Consider the following 18,349-nt stretch of genomic DNA (forward strand, 5'->3'; position numbering starts at 1 on the left):
TACTGAGGGTGCACTCAATGCCCTCATCCAGGTCATCCAAAAGTCTTAAACTGGAGCAAAATATTATAAAAAATCCTGAAATTTCTCCCCCAAACATTTTCACCAAATAAAGAAATATTTTACGTTGGCCAAGGATTTCTATTTTGAAAAATTCACCGTGTTGCGTTCTGGTATTTCAATTAAGAAAAATGTATCAGATGCTATGTAAGCTTTTTAAAATGCAAAGTAGTTTGGAAAAAGTATCAGTTTGTTCCATTCCAAAAATGTCCAAAATGGGTGACATTTTGATCCGATCAATATGCCTTGTTAAAATTTCTGTCTGCAAAGAGAAATGCCATCATAATTAGTGCATTTTCATGAAATGCTTCCTTTTGGGCAAAGCGGCATTTTCTAATGGGAGATTATTCTGTTAGACAATTTCAGATCAATGCTGCTGCTAACACACCACTCAATCGCACCTGCAAATAAACTCAAGCACGTAAAGCTGGTCTGTTGGAATCAGTGGTATTTCTGTCAGAGGCTTGAAACGGTCCAGAATTACAAGCGCGTAGGTACGCATGCATGAATATACGCGTACCTTCATCATTTATGTATATCATCTATCTTTTACATATCTATGCCTAGGTAATTATAGCAATTGCTGTATACGCACATCAGAGAAATGACTGGTCTAACAGATGGGAGTCCTGCAGGAAACCCTAAGAACAGCCAGGGTTAGGGGAGAAGAGAGGCAAAGGCATATGTTTTGTCGTAGCTTGAATTACCAGGGCGCTAATCCCCAGGAAGGGGGTACGTTTGACCTTCTGCAGCATGGGGAAGGTTAACCTTTCATATTTCTCAATCACTGCATTCCAGGGAAGACTTTCTGCTTCGCTTCGGTGCTAAAAAGCATTGAGATATTACAATTTTTAGCAAGATGGAGATTCTGGAGGATTTTTTTCAGCACTAATCATGCAACTTATCAACACTGCACTAGCTGAACAGTCAGTCAAATGCAACTCTCTCCTAATCCTTGAAATTTGGCCAGTTTCCCATATTTAAATAATGTGGCCCAAGACATTTATTTTCATTCTTGGTTAGCTGGTTAATGATTGAACATGACATTGAGCATCATTATCAACTGATGAAAGGTGAAATGAATGAAAAGAATGAGAAATACTGCATTTTTAAATGTATGGGCCAGCCATCCTCCCATGAGAACAGGAACAGTGTCAGTCCTTAGTCAGCTTTGCTCTTAAATATCCTGAAATCAAACTGTAAAGTAAATTACAACACTGGAATATTCTGTGCAAGTAATAACTTAGTGCTAGAAATTCATACCCTCAAAGGAAAAATTTTGTAGGTAGGTAAAGTTGAATTTGAATGAAAGAAATGAGGGAAAAGACTGAAAATGAATAGTAAGAGCAGATTTTCAATGCATGAAGAAGAGTATACCCTAAAAATACAGACATGAGCTCCGTTAGCACTGTGCAGGCACATGTATATGTGTATGTGTGAGTGTGTGACTGCACAGCTGCGCCTGGAGTTATGAAGCAAGGGCAGCCCTTTCTCTTTGATATCTACAAGGGCTGCCGCAAAAGTAATGCCTCCTGTTTTATTATATTGGTCCACGATGTCAGATGCAGATGTTTGTGGTATGGCAGTAGAAGTTGAACCTTTCCACCAATATTCCATTAGATGTTGTTGCTGTCTGACAGATGGCAGCAGAGGGGCAATCTAACAGGTTGGTATCTGACATGGAAGTGCAGATGAAGCAAAGGTGTGGCATTGAATTCCTCCATGCAAAAAAACACTGCACCCATTGACATTCATCAACAGTCACTGAATGTTTACCAAGACCAAACAGCATCTGTGAACTCGATGAGGTGGTGGGTGGTGCGTTTCTGTAGTGGCAACAGCGATGTGAAAGACAAGCAGCATTCCAGACAGCCATGCACAGCTGTCACACCACAAAATGAAGACAGCCTCTATCAGCTCACCTGCACAAATCTGTGGATTATGACCAGTGAAATGTGTATAAAGCTGAATAATCGGCTGCAATGTGCTGGAAACAATGGTGGAAATGTTGATATACTGCAAAGATTGCACCAGAGGGGTCCCACAGATACTCACATAGGTACAGAAAGAACACCATACGTAAGCCTGTCAGGAACTATCGAACCTGGACAAGGCTGCAGGGGACATCTGTCTGGATCTCATCATTACCAGATAAGATGTCACAACAGCAGTCCATGGGTTGATGACATGCAAATCCCCCACTGAAGAAAGAACTCAAGACACAGCCCTCAGTGGGTAAAGTGATGTGCACTGTCTTTTGGGATAGAAAAGAGTGATTATTCTGAATTTCCTGGAACCCAAACAGACCATCAGCTCTGACCACTACATCCCAATGTTGTCTAAGCTGAAGGCTCTATCTTCCAGTGCAAGGCCAGGGAAGACAACTTTTCTCTAGAAGCATGATGACACCAGAGCCTCATACCAGCTTGAAGACCATGGAGCACGTTTCCAGTCTTGGTTGGAATGTTCTACCACATTCAGCATATAGACTGGATTTGGCACCTTCTAACTGCCATTTGTTTGAGCTGATGAAAGATGGACTGCATAGGCAACATTTTCCTATGAAGGATGCCATCATAGTAGCTGAGAAAGTGTATCACCTCCTCTAGTGTAGATTTTTACAAATGCAATGATTGAGGCTCTCATTCATCACCGGCAAAGATGCATAGCTAACAGCGGTGACTAAGTTGAAAAATAGTGTTTTGAAGCTAAGAATTTGCACTATTGAATAGTGCTATCATGCTCTTTGTATCTGTTGCAGTTTCCATGGAAATAAATAGAAGGCATTATTTTCAGAACAGCCTATGTGCATGCAAACACCTTTCCCTGCTAGATTTGCTTTTGAAAATTCAGCAGTATTCTTTGTCTTAACACACTGCAGAAATCCTCTGAGGTACATCTTTCATTCTGACCTTAATTCTGTCAGTTGTATCTAATATTGAAGCAATCTTTAGGTTGAAGTATGATATATTGCAGACATTCAGAGAATGGAAGCTTTAACTTTGAATTTTGTTCGCTTTTGTGGGCTTATGTCAGAGCTCTAGCATTGCTCTTTCAGTGGAGAATGAGGGAGATTACGGGATTGTTATCTGGCCAGGAGTTTCTATACTTCAAAAAACACAGGTCTTGATAAGCTGTCTCCACCTAGTAAGGTGGGTGTGTTAAGTTTCTTAGTATAGTAGGCTCTGTACATTCCAAATTTCCATCTATTCTTCAGCATTTGGACTTGATCTTAGAGGTATTTGCCAACCTAGAGTATTCTATAATTCTGTGATTTTATGTAAGACACGTACACATGTACGTAAGAGTGCTTGTGTATAAATGTGTGCAAATAAATAAGTGTGAATATTTCTAAGTGTATTTTGTGTTAGCTACAGACAGTGTCTCTGTACATGAAGCTGAAGTGACGCTTAGAAATCATGTTCATCCTGGCTGCCATGTTCTGTGGATTGCTATTGGAAGCCCTTAGATTTACTTCTGCATCAGCATATATCACAGAATTAGCAAAGGAGGTTTCAGCGCATTGGGTTAATTACAAAAGCAGAATCTGAAAGGTTAAAAAATGCGTACGGGGCAGCATGACCTGTTGAGCACCAACAAGGATTTATTGTTGGAGTCAAGACAGGCGTATACCAAGAGTACAAGAGAAGCTAAAGTGCACACGAGAGCCCTTTTATACCCAGTGATCCTGATAATGTGCTTACATGCTCACAGTAATAACTCTGCCTTTGCTTTTAATGGTTTAGCTGTGTGGGTGCTGATCTCCAGGTATCAAGCTCTTTGGCTACTACTCCAGCTTCAGTGGTGACAGCGAAGGGCCTGGAAAGTCGCTTACAGATGCCCACTGACATCCTGCGGTTACAGCCTCCAGGTGTTTCCCATAATATGTTGACTTTTCTGATCCCCATGAGCCTGCTCTGGGATCACAGGCACGTGGCGGGCTCCCTGCTCCATCTGCACAGCGAGGTGAGAGAGCACACCCTGCTAATGCACTCACGGCTGCTGTTATAAAAGACAGCACTGCTTGCATTAGAGATGGCAGCGAAGTAGCCTGAGGGATGAGTGTGTTGTGCTGACAGTGTTACATCTACGCCAGCAACCTTCTGCCTCGCAGGAGTCCTAACTGCAGCTGCAACACAAAGGCTGGTGGTGCCTGCTCTGAGGGGGGAGAAGCAAGGCCAATGAGGTAAATGCTGGAGGCAGCTCACAGGGACGGAGGATGTGAGCTATGCGTCCCACATCTGTTTAGTTTCAGAGCTAGCAGTAAAGCCAGACCCCTGGTAGGACCTAATTACCTCCCATCTGAACAGTAACTCAGAAGCTAAATGCTGTCGAGGAGAGACGGGAACTCATTTCCAAGAACACAGGCGCAAACGCATTTTTATTGGCCGTAGAGAATGGTACTGTGTGTGCCGATATAGCATGGATGTCTGACTCAGAACATAAAGTGCAGGTGCCAGCAGCAAGAAGATGCTGTGAAGAAATACCAGCTCTCTGGGACGCAAAGTATCGGCTATCCAGGGAGACCAGAACTAGGAACAGAACGTTGCTGATAACTGCAGGCATGTTTTTTTGTTCTGTCATCTCCTTCTCCTCACCATGGATTTGGAGCAAGGAGCCGTGGCAGCACGGAGCAGTGGAGCTGCCCCATGAGCCGGATCAGCAGCTCTGACCCATCCTGAGCATGCTGCAGAGGCTCCCCATGCAAGAGGAGCCCAGGGCAGCCTTTCCTCTCCTCTTTGTGGGATGTTCCTGGAAGTGGACAGGACCTCGTGGCTTGCCCTCATCCCCAGAGCCTGCTCCAGGAGGCAATCTTCAGAGAAGAGAAAATCAACAGCACTGATGCATCTTGTGCAGTGCCTTGCACAGTGTGCCTTGCACAGTTGGGCACACCAGGTAATGAAAACAAACAGGGGCTGTCTCTGAGGATAAGAGCAGGAAATGAAGTTGTCTTTGGGTAAAAATAGTTCCTTTTGATTGTGTGTTTTCTGCTGACTCTCTGCCTTCGGGCAATGTATGACAACTTGAAGAACACTTTTTCTTTTCCCCCCAGGCGATGTTTTATTGCTCTCTGCCTTAAAGCCAGTCAATATTTGTAATTATCTGTCAACTCCACAGGTAAGCACAGGACTTCTGAAACAAAAGAATGAAGATGGCAGCACAGGACTTGACAACATCTGGATAACTGTGATGACAAAATGCAGGCTGGTGAGCTTCAACCCCGTGCACTGATACAGAAGGCTGATCCTTTATAGTTTAATGTTATGCTTACTCCACAAAACCTATGCAGGTACAAGTGTATGTTTCTGTGTGTATGCACTCATCTACGACTGTATTTTCTTATTTGCGTATGTGTATGAATACATGCAGCACGTGTGGGCGGTGAGAAGCCAAAGGAACGTTTTCAAGGTTGAGAAGACCAAAATTCAATCCTCCTTCAGCCAGCTGGGTTTCACTAAGTGTGTGCTGAAGGAGCAAGGATCCCCTCACAGGCTGCAGGATGCTGCAGGAGGACAAAACCCCAGCCCACCAGCTCTGTGCAGAAGTGTTAGCCCAGCACACCGGCTCTGCTGCCACCACGGTTATGCTGCTGAAAGCCTCGATAATACGGATATCCTCTCCTCGAGGTCCCAAAAATAAGCCAGCAGGAGCTTGCCTTGCAGCGTCTGCCTTGAGTTCCAAGCAGGCTGGTGCAGGATCTGAGAGACCCGTGTCCCTCACCAGCTGCCGGTGACATAGCTGTCAGGAGAGGCAGGACAGGGCACAGCTGGCATGCAGGGCCAGCACATGGCTGCCAAGCCTGCTGCGAGCGGCTCTCCCAGCTGGCCAGCTCCTTTTGGAAAGCGGTATCTTTCCCCCTCAGTAACAAAGATGTGAAAAAGGGAACCGACACCAAATTAAGTGTTTTTTGGGGGTAGCGCACGTGTGAAGTTTCAGGCCTGTTGACCTCAGCAGGGTCCCCATAACGAGTCCAGTTGTGCTGTTTGGAAAGGCAAAGCTTGCATAAGGCTTCATCCTGGTGCTCCTGCCGGCACTCCCACAGCACTTCATGCATTCAGGAGCAGGGTATGTGAGTGTGGTGGCAAAAGGGTGTGGTACAGCCAGCCCTTCACCTCACAGCTCCTCCACTGCAGCTGCTGTCACTGACAGCTAATGAAAGAAGTTCTGCACCTTAGCACTGAACTTCCTATGTTCACGTTTTAGGCCATTACTTCTTGTCCTATCACTATGCACCACCGAGAAGAGCCCAGCCTCATCCATTTGCCTCCCACCTCCCTTTAGATATTTATAAACATTATTCAGATCTTTCCTCAGTCTTCTTTTCCCCAGGCTGAACAGAGACAGGTTACTCAGCCTTTACTCACACAGGAGATGCTCTAGGTCCTTTATCATCTTTGTGTTCCACTGCTGGACTCCTTCTAGGAGATCCCCATCTTTTTTGAACTGAGGAGCCCAGAACTGGACACGGTATTCTAAATGTGTCCTCACCAGGGCAGAGTAGAGGGTGAGGATTACCTCCCCTGATCTACTGGCCATGCTCTTTTTAATGCACCCCAGGATCCCATTGGCCCTCTTAGCCACAGGGCCATACTGCTGGCTCATGGGCAACCTGTTGTCCACATTCACGGATCCTGCTGCTGGACTTGGAGGTGCCTGGTCTGCAGGGCCAACCAGAGGTGCAGAGGTCCTCACACAGCACAAGGCACCACTAAATAAAATCCAGTAGAGTCAGCAGGTCAGTTGTAAGGCACCCAATAGGAAATGTTGGTGCCAGCCATATAACACAATGGTACTACCTTGCAAGACATGGATGCATGCGTGTGCTGTGGGAAAGAGTCAGCAATTAGAGCTCACAGGCCTGAGTGTGTTTGTTAGAGGAATTTCAGTTGGTAACAGTCCAAGATGGAATGGAAGGAACCCCCTATCTCCTCTTAAAACTGTTCATTTGTCAGAAGCAGATATGAAATTTGTTAAATCTGACTTTCTCCCAGCATGGCGCCAGTGGTTGCCCTGTGGGGCTGTTTTAGGCAAGATACAAAGGCACAGTAGTCTGCAGACAGGTGAGCAAAGTGGATCTGAATTTCTGCAGCAGGAGAGGAACTAATCCTGTATTTGCCATGGCTTGGGTAAGTGTTTTCACCTCTGGAAGATAAATCAGTTATACCCCTGCTTACTCTGTCCCCACTTTGTGCTCAGAATCCACTTTCCTGTCTGGACCACCCAGGAAATACAGAGTTTGTGGATATCGTTGGGCTTAAGCATGCAGTAAGGACTCAGTTGCTAAGCTGTGATAAGGTGCTCAGGTACTTAAGGATCCAAGGGAATATAACTGTCAGAAAAGTAGCTAAAGATTTGAGGCACCTGCGGTAGCAAACACAGGTTTATATGCTCTTGCACCTGAATTGTGTTACCAAAATTTTCCTATGCCCTTTACCAACTTGCTCTGTCCATAGCACATTAATTGAGTTAACAGTTTTATTAATTCTCATCCAGCGATTGAAAGAAATTTTACCTCCTAAGCCACTAAGGTGATACAGTTATGTTTGTAAATTGATAAATCCACAATATGTGGTCCTTCCAAGAGAAACACAGTTTTTCAGACTGATAACACACCTGGAAGACAAAGTGAAGAGGGCAATCCTGTATCTCCCTATGTGATGACTGGGGGTTGGAGGGGTTTTTTTTGGTTCACTGATCAAATGTAGGGTAAGAAAATTACATTACAGATCTGTAGTCTTTTCCACTATAGTTGCAAATACGACAAAGAAGACCGATCTTTTAGAGATGTGGTAAGAAAAAGCAGAGCAGAATGGACCCATTAGCAGCATGAATCCATTACATTTGCTTATTTTTTTTCTAAAAGAGCTAAGAACGGAAGCAGACAAATAGGCACCAAAAATTCCCGTGAAACCACTTTGTTGAGCTGGCTGATGGCTCTGTAGTTCCTAAATCCAGCCTTTCATGAGGTGGAGATGAAACAGTAGAGCACCGTGAATTTCTCCATCCACGTCCATGCTCTGATAATGCAAAACAAGGTAAGAGATGGTCTTTCATCCCTCAGTTTAAGGAGTCCAGGAGAAGTCCAGGTTTTGGTTTAGCTCTGTTGAAAAGGTGGTTTTGCATAGGGATTTATTTTTAACTTTATTGAGAGTTTGGACCAGATGATTACTCTCTCTCTTTGATGTTGATGTGATCAATATTGCCAGCTCACTACTGTAACTTGCTGAAGTAAGATGAAAGTTACAGTGTAAGCAAAGAGTGATGGTTTGTCGCTGCCTGGTCAAAAGCTTGCAGGAAAATCCATTACTGTCTTGTTGGACACAAACAGAATCTGTCCAGGGAAATTCAAAGTTGTGCTCAGCATTTAGTCTTAAACTTCAGGCTTTGCAGGAGGAAATGTGAAAAAACAGAATAACACATTTTTGGAAAGAGACAAAGATCATTTAAACACTGTCTGCATAAGATTAAGTACTTGCTGGGAAGCCAGGATTGCAAGTAGAACATTGATCGTTTTCCTTTTTTTCTTGAACCACATATTCACTCCTAATCCAAATTAGTATTTTTCTTTCCGAGGCTTTACTCTCAGGAGTTACCAAACGCTGTGACACTTCGAGGAAAGGTGCTGGCTCAGCTCCTGCCCTTCTCGCTTTTCATTACAGAAATGCTGCAGGGCTCCCCTTAGCCTCCTCTGGGAGCAGTCCCCAGGCTCCAGCACTGCACAGCTCACTAGAAGGGGCCAGCCCAAGTGTTGGTGGCTTCTGCTGAGATGTCGTGGGCGTTCAGGGCTGAGGACAGAGCCTGGAGGAGATCCCACAGTGTGTCAGGATGGCCAAAACTGCCAAGGGCCTCAGCACACTCTAGACAAACCAAGAATCTGCAGGGCACAAGGCATAGTCTGTAACCATGCTGTCCCTTCCCTCCCACACCGCCCCTCACCTCCCCCCCTTCTCCCTGCCAGGATCAGTGTTCCTTCCAAGGTGACGTTTTTCTTGGGCTCTTTGGGAATACTTGAGTCCCCGAGTCAGTCAAACAGCTGTGCCCTGAATGGCTGTAATTGTCAGTAATGACATCTGCTAAGAGCCTCTTGAGAATGGATCACCCATGGGCTTTTGCCAGGGCTTATGTTCTGCGCTGAGTGTCCCACAGGACCTGCTGAGACACAAGAAAAGCAATATTTGTACTATTTAGGGTCTCTGAGAGAAGCCTTCAACACGCTAACTGGAACCTAGGAGCTGTTACATGCCTCAGCAAGTCAAATACATGTAATTATAAAGAAGTTATCGTGAGGGTGAATAACGTATCACACATCCTCACTTGAACATATGGACTTGCAGATTCTATGTAATGAGCAATAGTCTCTGTATTGCTGGGATCTCTTACAGCTTGGGGAGTAGGTTATATATTCGCATAGTGTGATGCAGTAGTCCTTCAGCTCATATGTTCCCACAAAAATAGAGGAGCTGCCGCAGTTCTGCAGCAATGCTTCTAGTTATGCGGCCTGTCAGAAATGGACATCTGAATAAAAGCATCGGTTTTGGTTCTGCATACATCAAGTCCTTGAGCCCATTCTAGAAACACTAGTGCTAAGTTCCTATGGGTCCAAAGCAGGGAGCACCTATTCAGCTCAGCCCCGGACCTGTTCCATCCCCATCCATGCCTGCTAGCTGAGCCCTGCGGCCCCAGGCCAGGTTTGTTCCACCAGCATGACAGCCCCAGGCCAGCACGATCCGCCATTACGGTGGCAACCTCTGTGACAACCCAGCCAGACCTCCCACAGAGCCCTGGTTCCCACTTTGGGGACTTGGGATTAGGATGCCCAAGGCTACAACACTGTAGCATCTAGGGGCAAGTAGGCTTTCTGCCAAACCCCGAATTTCCATTCTACAGGGGATATTTTTCATTTATTGTTGTTGTAAAAAGCCCCCAGGTTTGCTATTCCCTTTAGCAAAGATTTTTGTTGGGGAAATACAATTAAAGTCATCTGAAAGGTCTTATTTCTATTATTTTGATTTGAAGAGCTTTTTCAAGTTTGTAATTTAATTTTTATTTATGAATAGAGCATAATAATTATTGTAATTATAAACAATATCAGATATGGTAATGCAATAATTCATTAGTATTCTAATTGGTAAGTATTACTATAACTGGTGTTTTTCTTCGGTAATTGGCATTTTAATTGGCAATTGCTATTCAAAATGGCCATTGGGGTAATTCTTACTACTGACTGGTAATTACAATGGAAATTGTAAATTGGTACTCTAATTGGTTTAGTAATTCATATTTGGTTTGCCCATTGGTAACAGAGCAAAGTGGTCATTTGTAATAGATAATTGGTTTGGTAATTGATTTAGCAATTGGTATGATAGCGAGTACAAAATAAGCGATCAAAACACATTAGTTTATTAATAATATAAAATGCACGCCATTTTGAAATGAAAGCTTGTTTGTGAAACTGATGATCAAACTTTTCCAAACCAACCACATCGTATGAAAAATGTCCAATTTTCAGAAAAAAATATCCTAATTTTAAAGGCTTTTTTTTTTTTTAAATGGAAATTTGTGGAAATCAACAAGGCCATCTCAGTGCTCCAATTTCAGCAAGCTGTTATTTTCCATTAAGTAAGTATTATTCTGGAGAATTTTTGAGTGGCTTTGCTTTACCATCCAGAGCCTGCCACCTGCCTGCTGTCCCTGTGGGATAATGTAACGGGGTGAAGCATCTCAGCACGCCCATAAATGGTTTTGTGCCCACTTACATCATTCATATCCCTACGGTATCAAAATTGCTGCCTCCGAGGAAAGTCCTGAATGATTATTGAACCAAGCTTGAGTCTACTGAATTAATGAATGAGGGCTCTCCTATCCTCACATGAAGAGAACAAAGGGCAGGAGATCAGTGCCATCATTCACCTGGCCCCACTGAAGCCCAGCCATGATGATATCCACTTGCACAACTCCTGGACATGACCTCTGCAGAGCATTTTCTTGTTATCCTGCTTTGAAACATCTCATCCTCAACAATCTTCTGAACACGATGTCTCCTTGCAAAGAAGGCAAAATTTTCCCTAGGATTGCTCTTCTTCATCTCGTATTTTTGAGGCTATATGAAGTTAGAATGATAGAAGCTGAAACAGCCTATCATCTGGTTTCCCCCTTCCCTGTATATACATATATATACTGTTTCCAATAGTGGGGGTCCTTTACTTGACATTCTGCAATATGGAGTGTAATCCATGGGTGGGAAACCATGTGGCTTAAAGAAAAAAAGACTTAGGAGTGCGGAGATATGGTAATGACATCCATATAAAGACAGCAAAATTAAGGTCTGAAGGGAAAAGTAACTAAAATTGCTCACTATAGCCTTTGATGCGAAAAATACTTGGTTGCTTATATAAGTGATGATACAATTTTTCCAGAGAAATATCCAGAACTGCCAGAACTATTTCTGTCTTATTATGGCCTTTGGAAAACTATTGATTTTCTTTCAGATGCATCAAGTTGAGCATCCAATGTACATTCTTCCTGGCCAAAATGGTTTGCATGAAGATGTTTGAATATCTGGCTCATTAGACTGCGTGCTTCCATGCTAAGCATAGCAATTGGAGATAGAAAAGGCCCCTTTGGTCACCCAGCCCAACCCACAGCACTGTAGAATTGTTCCCTCTCCCTCCTACACATTTCCAACTGTTTTGTCCAGCCTAGTTATAAATGCCTCAGATAATGGGTTTCCCCTGGAAAACTGCTCACCACCACTGTTATTACGAACTGGGACTGGGATTACATCCAGTTACAGGAAGAGAGATGTCAATGTGATGCACACAAAAGGAGAACAGAGGAAGCAGCCAAAGGAAAGCTATGAACTGAATACAAAGAGCCTGTGTTTCAAAGTAAAAGAGCCACCACTCAACAAGAGAGTATAATTTTTTCAGAATGCATCTATTTCAAGTGATCAGGAGGTAAACCAAACCTCATGTGACTCACGTACCAAGCCTCCCTCAGCTGGTAGCAGCAGTTTCAATGGGAGGTCAGTTGCTAACATGGACATTTTGAGGGACTTGTCTTCAAACTGCAAACTTCTGCTTGCAGTTCCACCTGGTTGAATTCCAAGAGAGATTTCCTTCTGATTCCTGTACTTCAAATAATAACACGGAAGGGGAATTATTTTTAAGAACCTTCTTACAAACTGAAATATGAGGGTACATTTCTAACATCATTTCTGAGACAACCTTTATCCTCCTTATATTATTTTTGAAATCTACAAGGGTTTCTGAAAAACAATTCAAAATGCTTGCCTCTGCTACTCAGTAATTCAGCTCTGATTTCTAAATCCTTACATAATGTTCATGGATTTTATAGAGTGCAATTACCTTTTTCAAATGCTTCTCCTTTGTCTTCTTCTTTTCCCAAGTCTTGCTTAATTTAACCAATCAAAAATCCATTTATTTCTGATTTGAAAATTAGTTAATGCAAATAAAGCCTGGCTGACATTTGCAAGTCATTTGCAAATGCCCTTATAGCCTGCAATCACTATTCCTTCCTCTTCTGAATTCACATTTGCACTGTGTGACTGTGGTTGGGTATACACTTAGCGATACATCAAGAAAACATAATATGCTCCCGCTGTTTAGTATATATTCTACATAGTAATTATTATTCACATGTAAGAGTTTGGGCCATGTATACATTGAAGCTCACAACAAAGACTCTTTGAAAATTAATGATGAAGATACCTGAAGAAGCTCTTCCTACACAGCAAAGACACCAGCTGGGTTCAGAAACACAAAATAGCACTGCTGTGCTGTATTGCTTTTGAATCTGGGGCAAGTATTAGTACCAACACCCTCCCACCAGAATCCTTGTCAGGAGTGTAGCCTTGTCCTCTGATATCTGAGGCAGTGCTGAAGGACTCCCTGCCTCGTTTCTCATGCAAGAGAAGGCAACAGAACCGTGACAACAATCAAGACCAAGGTTTCTGTCTTCCCCCAAACTCTTCAGTGTTGAGTTTAAACCACCAAACTAACCTTACCGCCTGACAATGAACCATTAAATGCCCATCTTCTTTCCTTTTACATATATTTTTGAAGCTAGTTTGAGCTTGAAGCCAATCTTAAACCTGATATCAGCCTCTGGCTGGGAACACTTTCCATGCTAGTAGCAGTACTGGTCAAGTGATAGATATCATTAATAATTTAGCAGATGTTTTAATTTGTGGGTATTCCAGGCTGTGGGATGTATATGCCTCATCTCCCCCAAAAGAAGCTGCAGGTAAAAGACAGGACATTTTGTTTTGAAGCCTGACTTAGATGATTGATGGCTTTGGTACCAACTAAGAAAATGCACGGTCACATCACCAAGTTAATCTTCGCTTCTCACAAAGTGCAGTGACCTCGTGATCCTGGAGAAGGTGGTTCAATAGCAGCATTAGCCTCAGGACCAGCAGTCTGCAGGTGTGCAGACAGCAATGCAGCACAGGGATATTACCGAGCTTTAAATTCATTAAGGCAGGTACTGGAAGCTGTTTCACTGCAGTGACTCAAAGCTCTGCATGTACTAATTTAGGTTGCTCCTCAACTAACAGCTGTGTCCTTGCAGTAAGTACTAAGACTTTTATTGTAAGTATCTGTTGTTTTCTAGAAACTCACTACAAGAGAATCTAACGTGGAATCAGCTCTAGATTAAGACACTAACATTTTTGCCTGTTTGTGAAGGTGTTTAGGTGTTAACTGCAGCTGTCCAAGCCCCCCAGATAGGTCAATGGAGAGCTACTCTGGGCCATCAGCAGAGTTTGCAGGCCAATTCAATTAGCTCCTAACTAGAAACCTAAAGCCCACCTGAGTTTCCCAAACTCAGTGCATGTGTAGCACGTACACACCTGAGATTTTTAACATGAAGCAGCAGGTGTGACCTAGACCTAGAGGAGATCCAAGCATGTCAGAAGCACTTCATGTTGTAAGGAGGACTGGAGTGAACTTGAGCTCTACATTAGGGTACATCCAGAGGTGGGTCACTTGAATCTCTTGCCAGGACTGACTCCACTGAACAAGTCTTTGCTGACTTGGAGACCCTGCATGCCAACACCTACAAATAGACACTTACGTTCAGGTGTATTAATACAGAGTTACATGCCACTCCCAGTATGTGATTATGGAGCACAGCATACTGGTCAGCATGCTTGCTGCTATGATGACCCCACAGGATGGATAAAGGCATCAGCCTACGCTGAGGGGTCAGACCACAGTGACTTCCCATTCCCACTCCTGTAATCGTAGCAGTGCCACTCACAGCAGCCCTGCTGCACCCAGAATAGTGCAACTCAGCAAAAATTACCAGGATGTGCTACGGAAAAAAAAAGAAAGATTCTCTTATTCCTGCCCTTAATGTGTCACACACACACACCAGTATCTAAAAACTCCCCTTCCTTCCTGATGAGGTCAGGAACATTTTGCTTTGTGCCCTTCATGCCACGGTCACAAGAGATGACAGACAAATGAGGGTACAACATCCACCGAGAAGCGGGCAGGGGTGAAAAAGGACAGGAGTAACTCAAAAACAATGATGCAGCAGCTCCGATTAGACACAGTTTTGTCAGCTCAGGTCGGGGGGGAGGGTCAGTTGTTGGTGGCTTATTTTCCTTCTTCCCTCTCTCAAATGTGAGCTGTTGGTGGTGAGGCAGCTGGTGCGCCGTGACAGCTGCTTGTCATGCTGCTCATAATTGCCCCATTGATACCTTGTGCTGCCTCTGGCTGTTCCTGGCACCCACCTGTTGTTCTGGGGCTGAGCTCGTCAGCTCAGTGTTACCAGCATGCTTCTCCCACCTGGCCATGGGCCCCCTGTGCTACCAAGAGGTAAGCAAGCACTGAATCGTAAAGCACCAGCAACACTGCTGCAGGAGTTGAGTTTGCTGCCACAGAAGGTGGTACTGCAGGAAGAATTTAGGTTTGTGTAATACTGGACATGTTTTATTATGACCACACAGCTCATTACTAATGTACCATTTCACCATTTGTCACTGCACTGAAGTCCATGGAAGGAAAAACAGAGTAAGAAAAAAAAAATACTGATGTTTTTGTATTTATATGATGTTCGTGCATTGCTGTATAGCAATATATCCCAACAGAGAACATTTGGAGTCTTCAGATCTGCAGAGATTTTCATCTTCTTCTAAAGCGCTGCCAGCTCAATGGACAGATTGATTGCTCTTGGGATAGGCAATCACATAATAAAATGTTGTGTTTCATACTTCTGGTTGGTTTTTTTTTCCTTCCACTTGAGCAAAGTTTTTCAGAGCACACAGCCCACAATTATGCAGGAAAAGCAGTGATTTACAAGGCATCTGTTATCTGCAAGACACATTGACTCCAAGGGTCTTGCTGGCTGCATAGCATTCTCCAGTTTATCAGAGAGAGAGGTGGCAGAAGCTGGAGGACCTTTTTATGTAACATGGAATTTCACAGTGACTTTACACACAGCTAAAATGAACTGAAAAGGAAAGAATACTCTGAAGACACAATACAAAAGTCTTAGTATGTCTCAGAAAAATCTGAACTTTCACATGGAGGGTTAGCTCACTCCAGCATGCACGCATTGTTTGTCAGAACAACATCCTCCAAGAATTTGACCTTGACTGTGATTCTTCCTGGGTAACAGAGTGCTGCAGAAGAAGAAATATAAAGTAACAAATCACACCAAATCACAGAAACTCCATAGGCGTTGAAACTAGATGATCTTTAAGGTCCCTTCCAACTCAAGGCATTCCATGAAACTTCAGATCGGAACAGATCTCTGGAGATCACCTGGCCCAGTCCAGTCCAGCTCCAAGCAGAGTGACCTTTCAAGTAACATCCAGCTCTGAAGCCATAGCAGGTAGCTCAGGGCTTTCCCCAGCTGCTGTGTGAGTATCCCTATGGACAGACTTCACGTACTCCCTGACCCAGAGCTTCGTCACTTTCACTGTGAAAAATATCCTAATATTTAAGGAATAAGAATTCAAGGAAGAAGCATTTAAGCAAAATTTCAGGCTGAATTCCCAAGTAAAAGAGGCGCACGAGACGCCCTTCCAATGTGTTTGTGTCTGTCTGCTCCCCGCTAATAATTCCCAAACCTGATTGTTTATTTCAACCAATTCTGACAAAAAAATACAGGGATCTGATGTTAGATTTCTCCAAGTTCAATGAGAACTGATGTGTGGGTAGATGAGACAGACACTGTCAGTACACTCACTGACCAAAAAGCTGCAATCCAAACCCAAATGTTGTTGAGCATTTGAGGACCACATGGCACAGAGACACCCTGAATGCCCCAGCTAACAGAAGAGATGCGATCAGACAGCCAGCGCTTTATTAGTCACCAGAGAACCCAACCACAGGCTTCAAACCTGAAGGGAACCAGGCTTCATTAGTTCTGCTGCTCACAAAATGCTCTGAGTTTTTTACCTTTACTCTTATGCTTCGGTCGAGCAGTCATAAATTTCCAGGAGCAAAAAAAAAAAAAAAAAAGAAAGAAAGAAAGAAAAAAAAGCTGCTCCATCCTCCATATAATGTCCCTTTATATCATCCTTCTCTTACTGAGAAAGAGAATGGCTAAGAATAGCCAGTCAGATGATTTACTATTACAATTTTGTGCGGGTATATGGGATTTCTGGATGTCACTCAGCTGCCCTTAACAATAGCAAGGACACAATTGTTTCCATAGTAATACCCATTGCGAAGGGGTGAAGGTGTGTGTGTTGGGGGGAGAGTACAAAGCAAGTGGGAGGCACAGGTTACACAGACTTGCATAAAGGACAAAAATCAGGCTCAACTTGGAATTTGATTCTGCGATCCTTGCTATAGAAATTCCTCTTTTAAGGTCATTTCTATTGCATTGAATCCAGCACAAAACTTACTTGACCAAATATACAGGCTAAGACTTTCACGTTTTAGACAATGAGCACACACGAGAGAGCTTTGTGTCTTTTGTCACTCTTCTGTCTTGAATAACTTAACCACAAACGCACCACTTTTAATGAGAGGAGACATCCCAAGTTTGTGGTCAGTGTCAGAGCAGTACACCCCACCATACTATTTCTTTTCTTACTTGATACAATAGACAAACGTGGTCCGGCAGGCTGGCCTCCCAAATCAGCTGATGGTATAAAACAGTCTCTCTGCGTTGCTCTTAAAGAGCGATCCAGACAACAATTCCCTGACCAACAGGCTAAACGTGTCCTACATCTTTTCATCTCAAAAATACCTCTGTGAACAGAGAAATTCTGATGCTGCAGCATATGTTGCGGCTTTTCTTGGTCACCCTGAAGAAAACAAGAATTGCAGAAACAAACGAAAGCCAACAGTGAAGTAAATAAAACCCTTCTGCTTCTTTCTCCTCTGCTTTAATAGAAAATGCTGCTCAGATGGTCTCCCAGCTGCAGCAGGAGAAGTACCTGAGGTTTTAATAAAAGTAGCTTTTATAAATGGCTGATGGGGGAAAATTGAAGAATTTATCCGGGATTCCATTTGCCCAAGATGGTTCCTGGTGCTGGTGCTAAAAGCTCTGCTATTGACTCAGACGGTTATATGACCCTTTGAGCCAGTGCCAACACAGACGAAGGGATGATAAGCTCAGGCTACTGAAATAGGAAAAGGGCATCGAAAGGTAGGTAATAAAATAATCTAGTCCTTTTTCTAGTCCTTAAGTGATCCAGTTGTTTTGGTTTTGTTTTTTTTTCAATATTCTGTAATACGAGCTGTCAATCTAAATATTGTAGGGAAGTAGCTATTAAAAGACATTTTGTTACCAAATCTGCTCCCCAGGCTGGAGCTCACCCTCTTAGCCTACAGAAAGGGTGCTCCCAAAGATCCTCGTTGATTTGCTTCAGATAAAACACATTTTCTGGTCATTATTTTTATTTAGCGTTCTCTTCATACAGTTAATTGATTTTGGAAGCCAAAAAGCCCTTTCCAACCACGAAATGATGCGAGAAAATCCAACTATTCACAGCAGGGCTTCAAGATGGGGTCATGCCAAAACAATCCCTGTGGGGCTTCCTCTGAAGAACCCCTGTCCCACCTTCTGCTTGTCCCGTTCCCTTCCTTAGTCAATACCTCATGCTGCCAGGTGAGCTGCACTGGTGGATCTTTGTCCAGAAACTCACTCCTATTACAGTGGATTTATTTTCCAGTGACGGTGTGGGGCTGCGGAGTGATCAGCTGAGGCAGCCAATTCCCCTTGTTGCAGCAGAGAAAAGGATGAGCAGGCTTCAGCTTTGCCATTTGGGGTTTGGTGTCTAAACCCACTGTTGGCAAACCTCCCC

The sequence above is a fragment of the Gallus gallus genome, chromosome 3 (assembly GCF_016699485.2).
Source record: "Gallus gallus isolate bGalGal1 chromosome 3, bGalGal1.mat.broiler.GRCg7b, whole genome shotgun sequence".
In the NCBI taxonomy this organism is placed as follows: domain Eukaryota; kingdom Metazoa; phylum Chordata; class Aves; order Galliformes; family Phasianidae; genus Gallus; species Gallus gallus.